General features: G+C 37.4%; 1 pseudogene; it reads left to right on the forward strand.

Annotated features, from left to right (window-relative positions):
* The window catches only part of LOC150069602 (heterogeneous nuclear ribonucleoprotein C-like), a 91,441-nt pseudogene that overhangs the window by 47,213 nt on the left and 18,699 nt on the right, over positions 1 to 25,529 (forward strand).

The following is a 25,529-nucleotide window of genomic DNA, read 5'->3' on the forward strand; positions in this document are numbered from 1 at the left end:
ACCTGAATTAATTCCAAAGACTGAATACCAAATAGTGGGATAGGTGGTCATAGGGGTTGGAGGTGGGGGAGGGTTTAATAGGATCTTACTTTTTAATTGAAAATAGTTTTAGGTGGTTTACCTTATACCAGCTGCCTGAAATAGTCCCTTTTCCTTCAGTGCTGTAATACCTGAAGTCCTCTAAAGTATTTAATGTTCTGCACTCCATGCCTGCCCCACAACACACTTCATGCATCCTGACTTTACTAAGCATGCTTCTTGACCTTCTTGTCAAGTGCACTGGCATGGGGCCGAGAGGCAGTGGCATTAGTCCATGGAGTCCAGGTAGCTGTCAGGAGGGGGGTGATCACATGTTGAATTGTGCTGTCTTAAACCCACCATGAAATGTTAAGAGATTACATGTGTGCCTACAACACACATGGTTCATAACTTCATAAACTCCTTTATCTTCCATGTGGTCTCACCAGTCTCTGTAAACCACTGATACAAGAATGACTGAAAACTTCCATTATCACAAGAAAGCTCTTTCCCCCAATTAAAGTCACACTAACTTAACTAGCTAGATATACTTGAGAAACTACCCAGGATTTTCTCCTTAAGCTACACAAATATCTTATACCATAAGTCTGGGAACCTTGTAATTACTAAGACTGAATCACATACATACACATGTATGCACACATGCCCATACACACACACACACACACACACACACACACACACACACACACCACATACACACACACCCCTGAGGGATAGAGATATGAAGTTCAAGCTGGCTTCAACTCATAATCTATGCATATTAGTCTCCTAAATACAGAAATTATCTATGATTTTAATAGTACTTTCAACCACATAAAGTTGTTTGGTCTACATTCAACAATAAGGAAACAGAACCACTCTCTTGACTCTCGGGTTGTATCAGTTTACAATATTCATATCATATCACTAGTAACCATAATTACAAATATAAGCTCTGGTACCAAAATACCTTGAGGTATGAGTAGTTGACAGCTTGTTGAAGTTGACTTAGGAATCTCTATAATGTTCTTTAAGATCATCATACACAATTGAATAGAAAGATTATCTAAGCCTGTGAAAACTAATCCTAAAAACAGAGCTTAAAAAAATTGATGTACATAGCAATATTCTAACAGTCTTGAAAAATTACAGATTACATTCATCTAGAATGGAAGTGAGGAATCTGAATTCCCAACAAGCATGGCAATCTAAATAAGGAAACTCATCTTTTTAAAATAATTTTATTTAAACAGCTTTTTTAAATAATTTCATTTATTTTATTTAAATAATTTTATTTATTTATTTATTTAAATAAATTTATTTAAATATTAACAGCTGGGCGTGGTAGCTCCTAACTACTCAGGAGGCTGAGATCTGAGGACTGCAGTTAAAGCCATCCCAGGCACAGAAAGTCATGAAACTCTTATCTCAACTACCAGAAAACTGAATTAGCACTGTGGCTCAAGTGGTAAAGATATAGCCTTGAGCTGAAGAACTCAGGGACAGCACCTAGGTCCAGAGTTCAAGCCCCATGACAGACAAAAAAAACTGATGTAAGAGGGGGGGTAGAATTCCATAAATCAGCTATTGAGCATATTTCTTATTTGAATAGGGTCACCCCTTCATTTTCTCACTTTTTTCCTCCCCATGCCTCTCCCCCAGTTATATAGCTAATTTTCAACATGGTGTCTAGTGAGCATTGCTGTTAAATAAATTCGCTCTTTGTTCAACCATTTCTGTGCTTCTCCTTCCCTTTCCCAAAGAAGATAAACTTATATATACAAGGTACAGAAATCAGAAATAGCAACAAAAGGGGGACAAACACACACAAATACAAAACCTCTTATTTCCATTTCTTGGGGTTCATTTCAATAAGCATCATTTTCTATGCTCATATGCACATAGTTATTGAGCCCTTGTGATCATCTCCTAAGAATATCCTCCATTGGTCACACTGTGTGATTGTTTTGAGTCCTGTTTAATTTATTATGTCCAAGTATAATTTTTTGTCTTTTACTGTCCACTGGGTTTATCTGTAGATTTATAGACACATCCTAAGTATCGCAAGTGAGGGAAACCATGCAACCTATGTTGCACTTAATATAATTTTTCACACAAGTCTTTCCATTTACTTAGGAATGGGACAATGTCATTCTTTCTGATGGAAGCATGGAATTCCATTGTGCATATTTTCTTGATCCAATCATCCTCTGAGGATGGGTTGCTTCTATACTTTAGCTATGGTAAATAGTGCTGCAATGAACATGGTTGTACTTTTAGGGGTGGCCTGGTTTGTGGTCAGATGGATAAGTGCCCAGGAGTAGGATTTCTGGGTCATACAGAATATCTGTATTCAGTCTTTGGAGGAGCCTCCATACTGCTTTCCAGAATGGTTGAACTAGTTTACATTCCCACCAACAGTGTAGTTGCATTCTTCTTGGGTCACATACCCATCAGTAATTGTTACTGTTACTTTTCATGATAATGGCCATTCTAACTGTGATAAGATGGAATCTCCATGGTGTTTTGATTTGCATTTCTTTTATGATCAGAGATGTTGAATATTTCTTCATGTGTCCACTGGCCATTCTTCTGAGAAGTCTCTTTTTACGTGTTTAGCTCATTTATTAATTTGGGATGTTGTTTCTTAGTAGACTTATCTTTCTAGGAGAGCTTTGTGTTTTACCATCTTCAGTGATAGCAATAAACTATACATAAGAAAACTGAGTAAAAATTTATTGTGTCAGTCTTTAGATTTAGCAAGAAAGAAAACTAGTTAAAAGTTGACTTTCTTATAGTCTGATTTTTTAAAAAAAATTAAGTTCTACTCTAACAAGAAACTTACCATCAAAAAATAATTGAAGGTTGTTTTGTTTGTTCCAGTTATTTTCAGGAATAAAGTTGGTGTTTAGTAGAAAGAAGTTTTAGGATGACATGGACCCATTTGTTAGGAAATGGAAAGACTTAGAAAAAATCATATTAAAGTGAAGTAAGCCAGACTCAAAGGAACTTAGGCTCAATGGTTTCCCTCATTTGTCATAACCAGTAGAAACCTTGGGCTCTACTAGCAGAGATCTGCAATAGAGCAAAACCTTGATATATAAGGCCAGATAGTATGAAGCTAATTGAAAGGACCTCCAGGATACTGAAACAAAAGCCATATAATGAATGATTGTTGTCCTTAATCTACTATGTTATCTTTCATCTCCTTTGCTGTCTCTTGGGTATCTCATATTGTTACAGTATCTCACTTTGTTATCTGATATATTGAATTTATTTGTATTTGGTTATTTGAAATTTGATAGGGAAGGGGGGAAAACCAACACGGGGGATGGGTGGTGGGTGGGGGGGAGGGTGATGAGTACCAAGACATGTGAAAGGGTATCAATGTATGTGAATTAATGCACCTTCTATCTGGCAAATATCATGTAACCCTTTCATTAATTACAATAAAAAAATTATTAAAAAAATAAAAAGAAACATCAGAAAGACCAAAAAAAAAAGAAGTTTTAGGGATTGAAAATAAAACAGAACATGCTCTCACATTCTGTAGATGTCAACTTGACCAATTCTCTTTTTCTGTCCCCACAGTGAAATGGAAATCGACTGATTTACTTGTAACTTTGGCTTACAAGAAGTGATATTAATAAAAAAAAAATTGGGGATACCGTCTTCTATTTCAGTCAGTACCTGCTATGCAATGTGGCTTTAGCCAAGGACAGAATCTAGAAGAAAGCTAGTCTTTGCAACACAGGTTGCCCCCCAAAAAAGATCTCTCCTTGATGAATCATCTTAAAAGAAAACACAGCATCACAGAAAACACAGCATTCGTCATAGGCAAAAACAATGGGATGGGAAGGAAAGTAGACACCATTCTAACAGGTTTTCTCTTGCTGTCAGGAGCTTATTACAATTGGCAATTGCTCACAAAAGACATTTTAAGTCATTCCTATTTCTGTGCATTCCTGTGGCTCCTACTATGAGTACCACTTAATGTGACCTATTTAGGAAACTTTGTGTCATTTCTGCATCAGAAGCAACTAAACTCTGGTTACAATATACACACACATTGGATGAGATGATGGGACAGGCATTACTATTAAAAGTGTTTGCTCCAGAAGGCCTGAGTGGTAGCAGTTCTGACTCTGTGCTAGAGGGTAAGGCTAGGCATCTTTAGAGGTTAAGAACATAGCCCTCAATTATCTCAGTTACTGACGGTACCAGTATAGAGAGCCATTCAATATAAGCTTGGCTTCAAACTAGGTTTCCTGTATGAATGAGGCCATCCATAAAGAGCATGATATGTAAAAAAAAATGCACAGCAAGATTTTCAATTTGCACTTCAGTAGGAACTATTACTCTAAAAATACACATCTCTTCGACTGTTGGTAAATAGACTACACCATAGCAGGGGTTATTTTAATAGATAGAAGGCTTTGAATAGAAAGGTATGGGCTATCATTGAACAAATCTTGTATGGCAGTCATAGCTCATTCACATGTGTTTAAAAAAAATTATGAGAGCCGGGAGTTTGGCCTAGTGGTAGAGTGCTTGTCTTGCATGTCCAAAGACCCGGGTTCGATTCCTCGGAACCACATACATAGAAAAAAGCCAGAAATGGTGCTTAGGCTCAAGTGGTAGAGCTCTAGCCTTGAGAAAGTCCAAGGACAGTGCTCAGGCCCTGAGCTGAAGCCCAGAACTGGCAAAAAAAAAAAAATATGAGAAAACTGAGCACAATGGCTCACATCTGTAATCCTAGCTACTCAGGAGGCTGAGATATGAGGATCACATTTCAAAGCCAAACCACGCATGAAAGTCCATGAGATTATTATCTCCAATTATTCACCAGAAAAGCAGAAGTGGTGCTGTGGCTCAAGTGGTAGAGGGGTATCTTTAGCTTCAGAGCTCAGGGACAGCACCTGGACCCAGAGTTCAAGTTCCATGACCAACAAAAAAATTAAAATTAAAATTCATAAAAGCACGGATGTTTATGCTGAGAAGAGAAGATATAGTATGTGGTGAAACCTACTACTTAATCAGCAGAGAATTTTTTGGTTTAGGTGTTTGTTTTTGTTTTTATTTTTTGCCAGTCCTGGGGCTTGAACTCGAGGCCTGGGCACTGTCCTTGAACACTTTTTGCTCAAGGCTAGCACACTGCCACTTAAGCCACAGCACCATTTTTGTATTTTTTCTTTGTATGTGGTACCAAGGAATTGAATCTAAGACCTTGTGAATGCTAGGCAAGCACTTTACCAGTAGGCCACACTGCTGGCTCCCAGCAGAGTTTTTAAAATTTGGTTTCACTAGTTTGTTGTCTATAAGCTTTATTATTATGACACATGTGACTCTACTTTTTGTGCAATCCTGAGGCTTGAACTGTGGTCCTGGAGGTCCTTTAATGTTTTGCTTAAGGCTAGCATGCTACCCCTTAAAAAAACTTAACCCTTTTCAGTGGTTACTTGGAGATAAGACACTCACAAACTCTCCTGCTAGGATTGGCTTTGAACCATGATCCTCAGACCTCAGCCTCCTGAATAGCTAGCATTTCAAGCATGGCTCTCATTTTTAAGAGACTAGAGACAAGCTGAAGAATATGAGAGAGCATTTTTCCCCAAATCAGCTTTTATAGTCAACGTCCCAAGTGTCATAGTAACCCTAAAAGATTTTTTTTTCTTATTGGTAACAAGGTTACAAGTGTTCGTTCTAATATTGGATGAATGTTCTCTAATCCATTTGAAAGACAGAGGCACTATGTTGTAACTATAGAATATTCTGCTCTGGAAAAGAAGCCCTGCAATTTCAGTTCCTCTCAGCAGACTGCCCTCAGCACCTCACTCCAGGAAACTGTGGGGTGGTGACAGGACTCACCTACTGTGAAGTTCTGATAGCATGAGCTTCCTGTACCAGGCCAGTGGAACAGCCTCCAGTTATCTAAGACAATTCATGTGGTGCCAGCTACCATATCCATTTAATTGTTCAGCATTTCCATGTTCAGGAACTCCTCCCCAGTAACCGGCTGCCAGTGGCGTCACTGCCATTCTGAATCATGCAAATGAGGATGTCATATCCTCTGACTCAGGAGGCTTTCTTTCATTGAAACTTATTTTAAGAATTGCAGTGAGGTTGCTTTTGCTTAGATCTGACTCTCCAGATACATCACTCTTTTTTTTTTTCCTGTTCTCCACAGGGTTGCAGCTAAGGTGGTGGGATGCTGGGAAAGATTCAGACAAGATTCTCACATCCCAGTTGGAGTCTGAGCATGTTAACAGGCAGGAAAGTGTCCTTTTGTGCTCAGAGGCCATGATACTCTGTGTCCTTGCCAAAGTTGGTGCAGCAGTGAGTAGTACATTTCCATGTATGTACTTTTCTCCCTATTTTCCCCCAAGGAAAGGGCGAGTCAGGATATGCACACATAGCATGCAGACTGAAATAGCTCTCATTTAAGCAGCTCAATGGTGAAAGCCCCTGGCTTTGTTCTTTCTAAGCTGCTATAGCTAGCATCTATTCTACACTGCTCAGTCAGTGTTCCCCTAGATCAACTCTCTGTAGATTGATATACTCTGTACAGAAAGACAACATACTGGACTTATGGAAATAGGTATCAAAAATAGCATTCAAACCTCAACAGGCTGGTTTAGATGACTCAGTAGTTACGTATACTTAGCCAGTTTACTGAACCTGTGTGAGCTTCAATATGCATCTATAAAATGAGTTGATACTAGTATAACTGTCAGATTTATTATGATTAAACTTCAGGAGACTGACATTCTCATTTAACATATGAGAAAACAGTCAGCCCCCACCATAATTGCATTAGAGACTCAGAATTCAACCCCAACATTAAGACAAAGAACTGGTGTCTCATTCTAGTTACTGGACACATGTGGCTTGCTTTTATAGGATTTGAATTTAATTCAAACAGCTATGTGAGGCTAGTGATTATCATACTGAATGCCACTGAGTACATTATGTGACCATGTTGCATTACTTTATTGAAGAAGCTAGTGATACTTAAAGAGACCAGTGGAAATCCTTATCCACATATTCTTCTTCCAAACTTGTATACATAAGTATGAGTTTCTGCTTTCAGTACCTTCATTACTATGTGTTCTACTTATTAAGCAGAAGCACTATTAGTCTTTTATGATACACTGGTTACCTTCCATAAAAGAATCCACCTCCAAAGATCTCCATGATTAATATCTCATTGCTTAAATTTACCAACTCACGTCAAGGACTTGCAGCTACAGGCCACATGAGAACAGTTTCTTGCACATCAGGCATCTTTGGATGGGACAGAAGTTCTATTTTGCGCTCTTTTACAGAATTATAAATTTTATTCTTGTCTTAGTTAAAAATAGATACTTTAGACAGGTACAGGTGGCTCATACCTGTAATCTTAGCTGCTCAGGAGACTGAGATCTGATCTGAGGATCTCGGTTCAAAGCCAGCCTTGGCAGGAAAGTCCATGAGACTCTCACCTCCAATCAAACACCAGAAAACCAGAAGTGGAGCTGTGGCTCAAAGTGATAGAATTGAGCAGCTTTGAACAAAAGAGCTGAGCTCTCAGAGAAGGCCCTGAGTTCAAGCCTCACAACTGAGAAAAAATAAAAATAAAGGCAGAATCTTGGTGAATAGTATCGGACATTGTCACACTTTCCATGTAACATCATCAAAGTTGGCTTGCTTTTGATGCTTACTTTCACTTTTGTTTCATAAAATAACCCCTTACCCTGAGCATGACTGCCTGACTGCAAGTGTCACGTTCCCTCTCACACACCCCCTGTCATTGTCAGGCGGGACCTGTCCAACTTCACAGAGTCTCAGAAAAGTAACTATAGATATAACTTTCTTTTTTATAGAAGTTTTTTTCTTCTAAGTTAGATACCGTAATGAAAAAAACAATTTACCTTGAAAGATACAAAGTCCCATGTTGTTCCATCATTTCTTCATTTCTCCATTTTCTTTTCCTCTCTCCCTCTCTCTCTCTCTCTCTCTCTCTCTCTCTCTCTCTCTCTCTCTCTCTCTCTCTCTCTCTCTCTCTGTCTTTCTCTCTCTCTCTTTCTCTCTCTTGCCAGACCTGGTGCTTGAATTCAGGGCCTGAACACTGTCCTTGGCCTTTCTCAAGGTTAGAACTCTACCACTTGAGCCACAATACCACTTCCAAGTTTTTTTCTGTATGCGGTACCAAGGAATCGAACCAGGGTCTTTGTGCGTGCTAGGCACGTACTCTACCACTAGGCCAAACTCCCAGCCCCATTCCATCATTTCTTCAATTATCTCTGTTATGATGCTTTATCCAAAACTGTTCCCGTTGTAAGCAAGTCACTTTTACCTCAGTCCCTAGTGTATTATAACTTTGTAATGAGCATATTAATAACCACTGTGGGTTATTTTGCTAAAAAAGAAAACATAACATGAGAGACATCCCTCAACTAAACTGGAAACCTCCAACAAACTTTTAAAATATGACATCATGATTATGAATAATTTCTAAAAGTGAACCCAGTGGCAAATCCACACAGTTCAGCTTGATGCTTGTGTATGTGTCTCCAGGGAGTTTTATATGTCAATCTCCTGCTAAGTCATTTCCTCTCTTTGTTTCCAGACTGGACTTCTGAGCAGAATATCCATAGCACTTTCAGTATAGTCACTGACTCAGCCTTGTAACAGTTTAATGGGTAAAGTGGCTACGTGTATTATCTGGTGATCTTATTCAGGTTCACACACACACACACACATAAGCACACACACATATATGTGTGTATATATATATATATATATATGAGTGGTGATCTTCAGAATTTTTTATTTCTCTTGTTTTCATTGGGTTCTTATCCTTCCCTTCATTCCTGTATTTATGATTTCTATATCATGGGTTATCACTAGTGTAAGTCAAAGCACTTAATGAGTCATTTGATAAACAATTTTAGACAATTTTTTCACAATAAAGGACACTTGCCTCAGAAATCAACAGAAATATAAACACATTGTACCAATAAGTTAAACTTAAAGAAAAGAAAAAACATATCAGAACAACACAAGTGTCTAATCCATTAGTCTTCCTAGAGGAGGTGGGAGATTATCTACAATTTGAACAATCAATCTGAAAATGAACTGAAAGGAGAGAAAAGGAACAGGAAGGCACACTGGTAAACAGGAAGAATTACAAGTATTTTTTAAATAAATTTTTATTATGATTAATAGTAGGGTTACATAATATTCACAAGATAGAAGATGCATAACTTCACAAACATTGATACTCTTTCTCATGACATGGTCCTCATTTCCCTCCCACCTTCCCCCCACTTATTTTGATTTCCTGCCTTCCCTATCCAATTTCAAATTACCAATTAAGTACATATAAAATATATCAGATAACAAGGTGAAATATTGTAACAATATGAGATAACCAAGGGATGGCAAAAGAGATGAAAGATAACATAGTACATTAATAACAACAGTCATTCATTATATGGCTTTTGTTTCCTTATCCTGGAGGTCCTTACATTAGTGTCATACTATTTGGCCTAATGTCTCTAGATTTTGTTCTATTGTAAATCTCTGCTAGGAGAGCCCAAGGTTTCTACTGATTATGACAAATGAGGGAAACCATGGAGCCTCTGTTCCTTTGAGTCTGGCTTACTTCACTTAATATGATTTTTTCTAAGTCTTTCCTTACAAATGGGGTGATGTCGTTCTTTCTGACAGCAGCATAGAATTCCATTGTCTACAAATACCACATCTTGTTGATCCACTCATGAACTGAGGGACACCTGGGTTGGTTCCATATCTTTGCTAATTTACAAGTATTTTTATTTCAAGAAAAGTCTTGGGCTAGACAGGTGAGCAGAGAACATGTGGCACGGGTTCTGTAGAGTGAAGGAAAATGTCCTATTGAGGTGTTCTAGGGTTTTCTGAATTTTATCAGTTTATGCTGCATAATAAACCATCCACACCTAGAGGTTTAAAAGAATGCTTTGGTTTATGATTCAAAGGGTATTTCTTCTAGATCTAAGATCAGCAGGTAAATTGACAGGCAGCTAGAGAGCTGAAAGCCAACTACCAGACCTTGTTGGTTTTCTCCAGATGACAACTGAAAGCTAATTTAGACTCACTCACTAGGCCAGCATTGTTACCCTCACACACTATTTGTCAGGTCCAGGCATGAGGATAGCCAAAGGACAAAGAAGGGACACTGGAGGGAAATACTTGGAGGGAAAACCCGCAGTTTTTATCTGGCTTCTATCTAAAAACAGTAAGAGAGAAAAGCAAGTGGGAGATATAGTTGCCTAAAGAAAAGAGAAATATAGGGGCTGGGAGTTTGGCTTAGTGGTAGAGTGCTTGCCTAGCATACACAAAGACCAGGGTTCGATTCCTTAGTACCACATACATAGAAAAAAAAGGAAAGAGAAATATTCCATCTAATGTGACGAAATGATTTCTATGGAAAAAGACCTACTTAAAAAATATTAATTGGTAAAAAGGCAATTTATTGGGTTTTTTTTGCTTTTTTTTGCCAGTCCTGGGGCTTGAACTCAGGGAGTGGGCATTATCCTTGGGCTTTCTCAAGGCCAGAGCTCTACCACTTGAGCCATAGCACCACTTCTATCTTCTTCTATGTGGTACCATGGAATCGAACCTGGGTCTTCATGCATGCTAGACAAGCACTCTACCACTAGGCTAAACTCCCGGCTCTAAAAGGGCATTTTAACTTATTTCATTGATTAGATGAAAAAGAAATGTCTCATTTGAACAAAGCAAAATAGAAATAACTAAATACTTGATGTATACTGAATTTTCTTAAGAGTGCACTGCCAAATGGTGAACTCTTATGCTAGAACCAAGAAATTCACCAAGAAAGTAGAAAAATATAAAATCATTTAATTTGAAATACATTAATTCAATATTCCCAATTCCAATGTCAACTAATGACCTTACCCTCAAGAAATCCACAGCTCTTCAGCTGAGAAAACAAAGTGCAAATGAAACCAGACAATAATAGAAAATAGTAATAGATTAAGATCAATATATATAATAAAGATGGAAAGTAAGAGAAAGCAGACAAGTTTAGAAAAGCTAAGAAAGAAAGCCTTCATGGCAGGGTAAAATTGCTGTCACCGAAAAGTTTTATAAGTATTAATGAATTACATCAAATTTATCTAAGTATGATCTATAGGACTAGTAGACATAATTTTAAATGTCTTGTTTTCAACACTCCATTGTTAGAAGAGTTAAGAAAATAGCTGTTCCAATCTTGTTCTCTATGCTGTGATTCAGATGAAAACCCCTGATTAAATAATCTTACTCATTATTTACTGGGCAAAGAACTCCAATTGCTAATAACTTGTCAAAACTTGCCTAAAAGCCAACCAATAATTCACCACAAACAAAAAGGTATGCTAGGATCAAAGCCAGACTGAACCCAGCCAAGTATTAGGAAACCATCAGGGATCGGAGAAGGGGCATACCCAGGGGGAAACCTTAGAGGCGAAATCCTATTCAAAAACTAAAGCCTGGGAAAAGTCACTCAAATTTAGAGACAACAACAAATTCTGGATGAATCTTAATCTCTGATACGTGGTAAATAAGAGTGTTTCAATGAATTGACATAGGTGAACACAAACCAGAGATAGGGAAGAGACTTCACAAGTTGTCTTTCTATGAACATTAAGAGTGCCAGAAATAATCAGGATGCATTTCCTTCCAACCCTCTGTAGTAACCACGGCTCTAGAAAAAAGACAAACGACACAATGGCGATCCAAAGTCTTTGTGTGACTCTTAGGAGGCCTTCAAAGACTACCTGGAATCCACACCTCAGGAGAGAGGACTCACATACCTCCTTCTGCATTTTTCAACTATCCAGCAGCAGAACTGTTTAATGATTGTGCTTGTTGAAGGCTCCAGTCATCACAGACATCCTAAAATGTCTGGAAAAGGGTTAAAGTAGAATCAAGCTTCTCACAGACCAATGGAAATATCTTTACTCTAAATGCCATTTATTTGTCTCTGAAGTCCCTAACTTTTACACAAACCTAGCTACCCAGAAAGTTCCTCCCACCCTCACTACCAGCAGTGATCGCCACATACTACCAGTAGGTATTTTGTCTGAATTCAAAAGTCTATCCAGAAGTGGTGCTGTGGCTCAAGAGGTAGAATACTAGCCTTGAGCTAAAGAGCTTCCAGCACCCAGGCCCAGAGTTCAAGCCCCACAAGCGACAAAAAAAAATAAAAAAAGTAAATCCAGTTACCCAGGATTAGGCATTCGTCAAATGTTTCTTTCATATCTGCTCCAGGTGTGAGCAGGATGCCATTCTCTGACACCCCAGATTTTGTTCTAGTTACATCCATCTCTAAATACCATGTCAACATCTTCCCTCTACTCCCGTCCTAGCTGCTAGAGATTAGGCAGCTAGGTTGAGTCATCACAGTGTCTAGTGTATCTGGTGTTCTAGGGAAATGAAAGGGAGAAGGTAACTGGTGTTAGCTGCTATTCTACAATAAGTATAAATTTTGAAGATCACAATTAATCATTTGCTACATCAATAAAATATTCCAGCTTGCATCTATCAATACTAATTAGGTCCTACTTCTCATATTTTGTGAAAATTAAAATTAATAGAGGAAAAAGGTAAACAAATACAATTATTATATACAGTGTATACTATGTAAAAGTGAACTATGTTACTTGAGGATAGGGATAGGATGAGGAAAGGGAGAAAATCATGGAAGAGTTGACCTTTACCAAGACACATTATGCTCATAATCTGACTTCTAGAACTAAAACCCTTTTGTACAACTATGTCAAAATAATAAATAAATGTCTAAAGTCAGACCATAGCAACTTAGTGTCAACATCACTATACTTTTGACCTTAGCCACAACAAAAATTTACCAGAAGAGTGATTTAGAAAAAAAAGTATAAAAATTATTTTTTGTTGAATTAGGCTTTTAAGAAAATGTAGTAGAGATTAAAATAGGCTATTTTGGACAAAATAAAAAACATTATAATTTCCCTAAACATACAAATGTTATAAACGAGTTATTTCACTTTTAGGGACTCAAATGTGAGGGTTTTCAATTTCAAGTTACAGTGTGAATCCAGTCAACATTAATATCTATCACAACCACATATTTCATTTTTGTCTCTACTATATCAGTACAGAAAACTGTCATGCTTTTTAGAATCTTGATCACCTACATCCATCATCCAAAATATTCTCTCAAAGTCCTTCCAAAAAGAGATAGGGAAAAATCTCATGTGATCACTGAAATTGCCTTAAAATGCAAGGTGATCTGGTACAGACTTGCATATCAGATAGACCTAGGTTCAAATCCTTGCTTTGGGACTTGATCATTATGTAATGCCTGAGATTTTATATACTTCTTTGAGCCATAGTGTATCTAGTAGAAAATTTAGAAAACTTATGCCTTGGACTATTATGGGTTTTAGCAATATTTGTGAGATTTCTAACTCATAAGTACTCATTGAGTATTGCCTTTTATTGGATTCCATTTTGGATGACTTAGAGGGATAAATATTTTTGCCGACATCTTGTTTACATTCGAAGTCTGTTAAAGTGTTTTCATGTTCAAATACATTCATATGACCTATGTTTAAGAAACATATATTGATGGAAATTTCCAGATTTAAATTCTTGCTTTCTATATCATTCTTAAGTAGAGAATCTTCTGGAAAAAAAAAAGAATAGTCGACAGCCAAGAGCTGGCAGTAAAACCAAAGAGAAGGAAAACACAAAGACCCAAAGTATATTTGAGTTTTATAATCTGTTAATGGTTGATAGGAAATTAACTATCTCCCTCTCCCCAGAAAAAGAAGAAATCTTTACTATATCTAAATTAAGTCAAGGGTGACTTCAGGATAAATTCACTTTCTCTACAACAAAATCTAAGCCTTAGGTTAGTAACTCTAATAATGTGGCTTCATGTCAGAGGAGAAAAATCCCAACTCAATTATCTCACCAAAAAACAAATTTGTTGAGATGGACAAGCTACCACAACACTAAGAAAATTATAACTTTGGTAACCAGAGAGGGGGGAAAAAAGAAAACGAAAGGCAGCATACTTAAGATCTATTCCTTCATAATTTGAATGGTTATCCTTTTGTTTGGATAAGGCACAATGCAGTTTTTAAATGTTTGTGCAACTCATCCATCCGTATTTATGATACAGTATCCAAAAAAATGCAGAAATCCCAACTTTCAAGGTTGCCAACCACAAAAAAAAATTGCTTAGCACAAGCATTGTCTTCCTTAACCATAACGTCATCTTAAGTCAAGCTTTTTAGATAGAACTGGATAGAAACATCTGTTTTTCCTATCAATTGTATAACATGCAAATTGGAAGGAGAAAAAAATAACAAGTGCTATATGATTAGAGTCTTAAAAAAGACACTGTTTAGAGTGACAAAATTGACAACTGAAAACTAGAGCAAATGCCTGGACACTTTTGAAGAACCTATGGAAAACACACTTGTCTGACAGGGACATCTGCTACCCAGAAGCCATAAACATTATTATTTTTATTGTATTATTTTTATTGTTGGGGTGTTGCATAGAGGGGTTACAGTTATATTCATCAGATAGTGGGTGCATTACTTCTTGAATACTGATAACCTTTCCATGTTTTTCTCTCACTTTCCCTCCCTGCACATCCTCCTAATCATCTTGGGTTTTTTTTTTCCCCTTCCCTTCCCTTCCCTATTTCAAACAAACAAATAAACATATGTACAATATACCAGATACCAAAGTCAGATACAGTATCAATATGAGATAAACCACAAGGGAAAAAAAGAGAAAAGAAATGACTTCACATAGTACATTAAGAACAACCACCACAAAGATAAACCTCTTGTTTCCATATCGTGGAGCTCATTTCGCTTCGCCTCACAGCCAGAAACTTTAGTGTGCTAACGTGAGCTTAGTGTTCCCAGATTTAAACTTTGAAAGGCTTGAGAAATCTGGATTTTTATGTGAGAGCTTGAAATTTCAAAATTCTGGCTCAAAATGATTTTAAACATTGCACAAGCCAAATAAAACACTGCTGTGGGCCAGATCCAGCCTTGGTTTAGGACTTTGTTCAGCATGTGAGCAAAAGGGGATCTAGAGAAATAATATACGGGTTCTATCACAGACCCAAGGGGCTCAAAAGGAGCCCCTTACGTGGCAAAGTCAATGTTATAGGAAACCTCTCTCTCCTCCCTCTCTCCCTCTCTCTCTCTCTCTCCCTCTCTCTCTCTCTCTCTCTCTCTCTCTCTCTCTCTCTCTCTCTCTCTCTCTCTCTCTCTCTCTCTCTCTCTCTCATTATTGTCACAAATAGCATAGAGACAAAGTTATTCTAAGCAGACACTGATGGCCTCCAGCATAATCATTCACTTCAATGAACATTTTGAGGGAAATAAACTACATAAATCAAGCTTATAGTCATTATTCTGTGGGTTTGGCTTTTGCTTAAAGAGGGTTGGCATTTAGTTTAGGTCTACTCTGAGTATAAGACTCCACTAGAGCTTGCATTGAATTTATATATCACTTTTGGTAACATGGCCATTTAGATAATATTTATTCTGCCAAGCCATGAAAACTGGAGATCTTCCATCTTCTGATATTGTCTACATATTAGGCTTCAGTACTTTATAGTTTTCATTGTAGACAGCTTAACATATTTGATTAAGTAAACGTAAGTATCTCTTTATTTCTCTCTCCCTCTTTCTTTCTTTCTTTCTTTCTTTCTTTCTTTCTTTCTTTCTTTCTTTCTTTCTTTCCTTTCTTTTTGCCAGTCTTTGGGCTTGAACTCAGGGCCTGGGCCCTATCTCTGAGTTTCTTTTGCTCAAGACAATCACTCTGCCACTTGAGCTACAGCACAACTTCTGGCTTTTTCTGGATATGGTACTAATGAATTGAACCCAGGACTTCATGCATGCTACTCACCAAGATGCATTCCCAACATTATCTTTTGTTTAGGCTTTTCTGAATGAAATACTTTCCTGACTTCCTTTCCATTGTGTTTATTGGTAGTATATTAAAAAAAGAACCTAATGACTACTGAATTTTTATTTTGTATCCTACACTTTATCATCTCAGCATTTTCTAGGAGTGTCTTCAGGTATTTTATGTAGTTATATACTATTAAAATGGAGATTATTTCACTTCCTCCTTTCATACTTGTGCCTTTTGATTCTTTTCTCTTGTCTTATTACTCTTGCTAAGTACTCAAGCACTATATTGAATAACAGTGGTGACAGAAACATTGGCTCATTCCTAATTTTAGAGAAAGTGATTTCAGTGTCTCGTCATCTGTTAGAGTGGTATCTACAGAACTATAGTTTATAGCATTGATTATGCTGAGGTAAAGTACTTGTGTTCCTTGTTTCTTCAGATGGAATGTTGGTTGCCAAAGGGACTTTTCTGCATCTATTAAGATTACTATATAAATCTTGTCCTGGCTTATGTTTATGTATTATATTATACTTATCAATTTACATATGGTCAACCACATTGGAATTTCTGGAATGTGAACCTAACTTGGTCATGCCTGGTCATGATCTATTTAACATATTGAAAACACAAAAGACCAAAGAAATTCTGAGCAAAAAGGATATTATTAGATGTGTCACTATACATGATTTGAAACCATACTACAGCAACAAAAATGCCTTGATACTGGTGGTACAAAAACAGACATGTGGTTCTATGAAAAGTTTGATGATCCAGAAATAAGCTACACAACTAAAGCCTTCTAATTTTTTTATAAAGGTGTTAAAAGCATACCTTACCAAAAAGATAGATATTATATAATTTTCAGGAGACTATTTTGAACTTGAAAGCAACATGTTAAATGAAACTAGCCAGTCTCACAGAGACAAGTATCACATATTTTCTCTCCTCTATGGAATCTGGGGTAAGGGTTAGGGAAGAAAAAAAATAAATGTAACAAGAGATTAATAGGAAAAGGGGAAAATAGAAGGGGATGGGGAGAAAAAAGTAATAGAAATGTGGAATATGATCAAAGTACATTAGAAGCAAGTATAGAAATGTCATAATCAAACCCGCCACTTTTTGTAATTATTAATGAAAAAGTTTTATATGTGTTGATATTTGTTGAACTTTCTGTATGTTTCTTAGTGCTTGATTCTTTTATTCATGTGACTATTAAAAAGGCTTTCACCCACATGAAAGCTTTGTACACATTTCTAAACCACATGGAATAGACATTATGACTTATATGCAAAAGACTTGTGGTTTTTGTAAAGCCATTATAATTTCTCTCTTGGAACAGATGAAGCCATAAGTAAATACATGTATATATATAATATAACTTGTGTCATATGTTCTTAAGATTTTACTTACTCATGTCTCAAATTAAAACAATGGGTTTCATTAAAATCCAGTCTTTCCTTTCTTTCCTCCTCTATCCAATTTACATAAGCATATTCTGTATACTATCAACTATACTATGGTTTATTTTTATAAAGTGGGGATAAATGACAGACATTTCTGCATGATTTTTATCTCACAGAACTCTTTTACTTATATAACTGAAGGGAAAAGGCATTCATCTACTAAAAATCAAGAACCCACACATTTGGGTCCTTTATTGCACTTGGAATGAGCCCTACATTTGTACTTCATTGTAGAAAATCCTGCATGCTTCAGCCTCTAAAAATAATCATTTTACATGATAAAATGCTCATAATTAACAATAATGTAGAATAGAATTTACTAGTATTAAATGAAAACATCTGATACCCAAGAGGGTAATTTCTATTCAGATTAAATTTTAAAATGGGAATTTATAATACTAACTACTCAGTAGACTGCAATCTGAGCCTCATGGTTCAAAGCCAGTCCAGGCACACAAATCTCAGAGATAATCACCAATAAACCAGCAAGAAGCCAGAAGTGGAGTTGTGGCTCAAGTGGTAGAACACCAACCTGAGCAAAAAAAGCAAAGTAAGAGCAAGAGGGTCTAAATTCAAGCCCAAGTCCTGGCATGTGTCTGCACACAAGTGCACACACACACACACACACACACACACACACACAGAGTTAAATTTTAAGAAATAACTAATTTATATAACTATAAAACTTCAATTTGATATAATTCCACTCCCTCCAAAAAATTAAGTCACTTTTAAAAAAGCTTAAGGTAATTATGAATACATTTTTAAGTTTTAGTTTCATAGCTTTCTTAAAATACCTTAAATATATAATACTTCATAGGTGTATTAAAATACTTTTTAATTAGCTCTCATCAATGCACAATCTAAAAAATATCTAACTGATTAATTCATCTTTATAAAATAAGCACCAATACAAATAATCCTCTGTTTGACTTTACTATGGTCCAGGAAATACAGAGTCAGCAGAAATTTTACTTTAAAGTTGGACTTTTGACCTTCTCTTGAGCTGGCAATATGTGTATGATGTTCCATCTTAATACCCAGGGAGCCACAGCTACCAGTCAGCCATGAAGTCACTGGGGTAAACAGCTGACATTTTACAGGGTGCTCTGATGCCAGTGTTTCTGAATATCATATTCTGCACTATCACATCCCATAATATCTACAGTGCCCACATATGATTTGTGCTATGGTGTATCAAACACATCTCCAGCTTATAATGTGATTTATAATAGTGGACCACTATAAGTAGAGGGACATCTGTAAGACTAATACCAATTTCTCTAAAGTTTCTCAATGTGACCTGAAAACTGCAAGTCTAAACTGATTATGCAGAATGCATATTTTTAATTATTTTAATGGATGATGGAAGGTATTAAGTCTAAAGACCAAGAATTCACTCCTTTGCTTCTGGACACACAATAGGAATCATTAGACAATTGCATCCACTGATATCATGCATTAACAGAAGCAATGGATGTCAGTTTTAGTCAGAAAACTTTAAGTGAAGCCAGACATAGTGGAACATACATCCCCAACCACTGAAGAGGTAAAGATAGGAGGTCAGCTAATTTTCTAGCAATATTTCATCTTAGGAATCGAAGCTGTAAATTTGATGTATGATTAGTGGTAATCCCAGCTACTGAAAAGACAGCAGCAGGACAAGAACCACCACAGGCAAAAGCATGAAACTCCATTAAAAAGTAGAGCAGTGCTAGGAATGTGGCCTAGTGGTAGAGTGCTCGCCTAATATGCATGAAGCCCTACGTTTAATTTCTGGTACCACATACACAGAAAAAGCTGGAAGTGGTGCTGTGGCTCAAGTGGTAGAGCACTAGCCTAGAGAAAGCTCAAGGACAGTGCTCAGGCCCTGAGTCCAAACTCCAGGACTGGCAAAAAAATAATAATAATAAAGCAAAATGGTCTGAAAGCATGGCTCAAATGGTAGAACACCTTTGTAGTAAGAGACACTGACTTCAATCACCAGTCCCCAGTACCCCAAAAATAGTTTTAAAAAGAACAGGGAAAATTCACAGCAATCCTCTCAGATTCACTTAGGAACATTCCAGACATTATAGCACCTGTCAATCTGTCCCTGATGAGAACATTATAAAACAAGCTTTCTGCCTATCTTTGATGCACATACAGGTCTAGAAGAAAATCTTCCAGGGGCCAGGAGTTTGGCCTAATGTAGAGTGCTTGCCTATCATACATGAAGATCTGCGTTTGATTCCTCAGTACTACATACATAGAAAAAATCAGAAGTGGTCCTGAGGCTCAAGTGGTAGAGCTCTAGCCTTGAGAAAGTCCGAGGACAGTGCTCAGGCCCTGAGCTCAAGCCCAGGACTGGAAAAAAAAGGGGGGGGGAATCTTCTAATGCTCCATAATAATCAATCTTATCCTAACCAAATCGTCTTTCATGATTATAAATTATTTATCATACCATAGTAATGCCAAAACAAACAGTATTCTCAATGCAATAGTAAATTATTGCTACTGTGGATTTGATCCTATTAAATGCTTCTATGCTCAAGTCTAAATTTTTCTGAAATTGAAAGATTCCTATCAGCATGGAATTACCCATCTCAAACATTTGTTTTTTATCTCAGTACTGAACCTTCAGTTTAGGACTGGGTGCTATAACTTAGCATTTTTACTCAAGGCTAATAGTTAATTAGAGATGAGTCGTGTCGACTTTTCTGCTCAGGTTGGCTTTGAACTGTGATCCTTAGATTTTTTTTTTCCTTCTCTATCTCCCATACCAACAGTATCTTAGTATCAGCACTAGAAACTCATGCTTTCTATATAGACATGAGGCACAGGCTTTAAGGCAAATTGATTGTGTATTTTATGAAACACTAAAGATATACATCACTAGGAAACATTTCCATTTAAAATTATACTATTCAATTTATTTAAATACACCTGAAAGAAAGAGAACATGAATGTACAAGAGTAAAGTAACAGGAGGGAAAGGGGAATATTTAGGTCACACAACAGTAAAACATTTTTTTCCAAAATAGAAACAGATTATTGTACAGAATCCAGAAATTCTGGGGGAAATACTCTGCCATGGAAGTATGTTTTCCATTAACTTAAATACTGTGTTAACCTCAATAAAAAAAACACTTTCTTAAATGGAATACAGAATTTATAGTTCTGAGCAACAGTGCCTGCAATCTCAGTGAGGGAAGGATCTAATGCAAATGACTCTGTCTCATGTGATTCTTAAGATATTTTAGGATTATTTTGTGAAAACTAAATAAAAACAACCTAGAGTAACCCACATTCTCCCACTCAACAGCACACTTTATCCATGAATGCTATTTTTCACTTATTAAGAGGACATTTTCCTTTATCTGTTTGTCTATAATTTGCAACTCAGGATTAAACTCGGAGCCTATGTGTGCTGATAACATGCACTCTAAAATTTGAGATATACACCAGTCCTTTTGGCTTTACTTTGCATTTTAGATAGGGTCTTATAATTTCTCTCAAGCTGGCCTCAAAGGTCCACCTCTCACAGCGACCTCCTCTAGCTGTCATTACAGATGTCCATTTCCACATCCACCAAACATTTCCTTTTCTTCCTACTGTGTCTTAAATTGAAGTGATAAGAATATAATTTCTTAGCTGGGCTCCAGTGGCTCATCCCTGCAATCCTAGCTATTCAGGGGTTGAGATAGGACTGCAGTTCAAAGCCAGAGAGGGACATAAAATCTATGAGATTCTTTACACCGATTAACCACAAAGAGCTGGAAGTAGAGCTGTGGCTCCACTGAGCACAAAAGCTCATGAACAGTACCCAGGCACCAGAGTTCAAGCCCCAAGCAAAGCAGAAAAAAAAGAATATCTCAGTTCAATTAAGCTATGTATAGAAAACTTCACCCATGTACCCGGACAGCCTGAGACTCTTGGTGGTTGACAGTATACAGCAGTTTCATCATTTCATCTTTCTGCTAAGCTAATGAGTTTATGAAGTGTCAGAGACCTGTCATCTTAAAAGGTGATGTGATAAGTTACAGTTTGAATGCATTACCCTTTGCTATAAAGAATAGAGATGCATTCCATAGCACAAGATGGAGTCCTTCTGAAGAGACTCTGGCCCCAGAGCCTGAGGACAATTTTGACTCTTTCTTGTGACTCATACATGGCACTGTACCCCCAAACAAATGAGGGAACTATTAATCACTCCTTGAAATAACTCCTTGAGAATACACAGTAAAGGAAATAAAATAGAGGGAAATAAAGAGAAAAGCTAGAAGTGGGTCTTGCCTGAAAACCAGAGGTGATAAGAAATGGGAGGAAGGAAAACTTTTCAGTTAATCTTACCACTCAACCCACCTGCCTTTGCAGTCAACCTGTTTCCTCTTTCGTAGGTTACAGGTAAAGAAAGAGTCCTTTGCTAATAGTGAACTTTGAAATATAAACAAATACACCCTAACATTCATTCAACATGTAACTCACAATGAGTAGCATTAGACAAAGTTATTTCCCAGTGCTGATAAACATAATCTGGATGACTAGCAAGGAGAGAGGTAGCAGGTGCAAGGTGAATAGCCTGCTGCTCATTATGCATTTGGAAGACTCCAAGTGTTTCATATTATTTCCCAAAATGCTGAGTGTAGCAACACCAGAGACATCATGGGTCCATAAATCTCATTTACACACTTAGTTACAAGGATGCATGGCTTCTTTCATTACATCTGACTATTGCTTCCACCATCATAAACACAACCCTCCAAATCATTTCCACTCTCAGAAATGTTTGGTTTTAATGTCACACATATCTTCTGCCACAGTACTAATATTCAAAATTACTTAAAATTACAACTTATGTAAAACCTTTAAGTCAATATATGGTCATCTCTATAATTTCACTGGAATATAGAAAAATTACTAAGGCAATGACACATGCATGCTACTGTGGAATATAACACCTATAAGCCCAAAGATTGTATGCCCATTAGACCTAAGTCTCAAGTGCACAGTTTTCCAAACACCACAGGGCTTTAATTTTGCATTTCTTTTAAGTAGTTGTATAGGGGGCTTCAATTCAACTTGTCAATGCACCTTGGTCATTCCTCTTCATCCTTCCTAATCCTATTTGTCCCCTCAATTTTCCTACTTCCACTTTCTCATACACACACACACACACACACACACACACACACACACAATATTATGGCGAATTTGCTCACCCCTCCTTCTTCCATTCATCTGTCCCCTCCCACCCTCTTTGACCTGACCCACACACACTCCACAAATCCAGTTTCCCCATATTCATTTTGCCATTCCAGAAGTTCAATGTTCAAAGGAGTTTCACCACTGGAATCCTCCCTGAGTATACCATACTTTTTAGTTAATATGCTTGTGGAGGTTAGATCCAAATTGTAAGTATATACTATCATCACAGGAACTTATAGAAACAGTAGTACACTTTAGACAATGAGACTTCTTGCGAAACAAATTAACCGGAGAGAAGATCGGGGCCAACCTTCTGAACTGAATCCCCCTAAAGAGATAAGCTCTCTAAAAATAGTGACTTTCTCCTCTGACTCCCACCAGTACCCAGTCCCTCCTGTAAATGCATGTAACAGAAAAATATAAAGATGGTAGTTTACAGTGTTAGCACATTCTTAGAGTGTCCTGGACCAAGCTGGCCCTACTTTTTCTCTCTTCTTGGTTCCTTCTCTTTTCTTCTCATTCCACTTGTTTTAAAGGTCTTAGAAGTACAAAACTTCCCACATAGCTAAAGTCCAGCTTGTCTCTTAATCTTCTAATTCCTGATTCAACTAAGCAAACAAAACCCCTTTATAGATGAGTGTCATGGCTCATTCCTATAATCTCAATTACTTTAGAAGTGGAGGCCATGATGTAGCTCTGGCAAAAAGCAAGACATCTCAACAACAAAAAACAATGCCTGTCATCCCAGCCATGTGGAAAGTATGCATAGAAAGATTGTCATTGGGTAGCCTAGGAAAAACACTCAAGGACCTGTCTCAAAAACAATCAAAGTAAAAAGACTAGGATTGTGGCTCTGCAGACATAGAACCATAGGTTTCTAGCAAGTGCTTACTGAAGTTAGCCTTCTAAGCTCCCACAAAGGCTATAAGATGGAGGAGCCCACTACTAAGTATTGGCTGGAACAAACAGCAAATCCTTTTGCCAGCTCTGAGTTTATAAGAGAGGCTTTTATAAGGGCAACTTATAAAGGAGTCCAAGGTCATCCTAACAATGTCATCCTGAACTCTTCGAAACCATAGTAATGTTCATTCCACTGTTTATATGCCAAGCGGGGAGGCTAGCTGAGAAATAGGCTCCAGGGGAGTTTCTTTGTTAGTGGTGAGATTTGCTATTCTTCCCCAGCCTCACTATTATGTTTAAATGAACACAAACAGCTCCAATTCCTATGCACCTACAGACTTGTGTTAGCAGCCATTCACCAACAAGAATAGCAATCAGACACTCCACACACTAGAGGAAACCTTTGAAGTATTGCAGTCATAAAAATGTGAGACCAAAATAAACAGAATCACAAGATATGCCTACATGACACCCTGCAACCAGATACTCTCCTAAACCAGTGTCTTGAACTGAGAACCAACTAGGGAATAAAATGACTGTCATCCATTAAAAAAACAGAACAGTGTTCCATCAAACTTATTCTCTGTTCATAAAGCCATCAAAAAGTTTCTGAACTATTCGATGCATCTTCAAGGTACAGATGATTTCATCGGTGAGACTAAAGCCTTTTCCTAACAGCCACTGCAATAAACAACAGACACTAAGTGATGCAATAAGAACCCAGGGCCACGAGTTTGGCATAGTAGTACAGTGTTTGCCTAGCATGCACAAAGACCTGGGTCCGATTCCTCAGTACCACATACATAGAAAAAGCCAGAAGTGGTGCTATGGCTCAAGTGGTAGAGCTTTAGCCTTGAGAAAGCCTAAGGATAGTACTCGAGTCCTGAGTTCAAACCCCAGGACTGGCAAAAAATTGGAAATCAACATATTAATCAGTAGCAAGTAGTTGAACAAAGAGATATAGAACAGAAGAACATCTGGACATGGCTTGTATAGGGAATCACTCTCACATGTCACCTGCCACCTCTTAGCCATTCCAGCATCATCTCCAGCCAGAAACCAGACTAGAGCCTGGACAAACTAGAAAATACCAAATGTCACAAGGCTTCAAATAAATTTCAGAGGCATTAATAACTGTTAAAAAAAAAACTTGAGCCAATGCACTGGTGCATGCTTCACACCCAGATTCAGGAGCTCTGAGTTCTGATCCTGGAAAGAGAGGCTCCACTGCACACCTCTCCATTTGGGGCCTCACTTTACTGATTCAGAAAATAAGAGGACTGGCTGGACATGGTGGCTGTGACAAATGGTTTTAAGAAGGAAGTTCTTCAGGAACATGACTTCAGAGGTTTGTGTCCTTATGGTTGGTTGGCACTATAGTTTCTGTGTCTACAAACAGAGCAGAACATTAAAGACAATAAAGGACAATAAAAATGATAAGAGAAGTTAATCTGACAAAATAAGATATGCACATATAAAATACCAAGGTGATATCCTTTGTTATGATTTATTACCCAATTAAAATATCTTTTTTTTTCTTTTTGGTTCTTAGGGCTGTTTCTTTCTTTTTTTGCCAGTTGTGGGGCTTGAACTGAGGGCCTGAGCACTGTTCTTGGATTCTCTCAAGGCTAGAGCTCTACCACTTGAGCCACAACACCACTTTCAGCTTTTTGCTATGTATGTGGTACTGAGGAATCAAACCCAGGGCTTTGTGCATGCTAGGCAAGCACTCTACTGCTAGGTCAAACTCCCGGCCCATCTTGGGGCTCTAAGGGCAAAAATTTATTTACAAGAAAGTACCAATTTGCTGTCCCAATGATTTCTCAGGCTTATACCAAAAGGAAAATCAACACAGGACAAATGTATACAGTAAAATAAATCAATATAAAACAAACATATAAGGGAAATCCATACAAGACAAACACATATACTAAAAGAAAAAAATACGAAGAGCAGAATTCTCAAGACCTCACCCAATATTCTAGGCCTCATTAGTAAGTC

Source organism: Megascapheus bottae, chromosome 1 (genome assembly GCF_031878675.1).
Source record: "Megascapheus bottae isolate mThoBot1 chromosome 1, mThoBot2.hap1, whole genome shotgun sequence".
In the NCBI taxonomy this organism is placed as follows: Eukaryota; Metazoa; Chordata; class Mammalia; order Rodentia; family Geomyidae; genus Megascapheus; species Megascapheus bottae.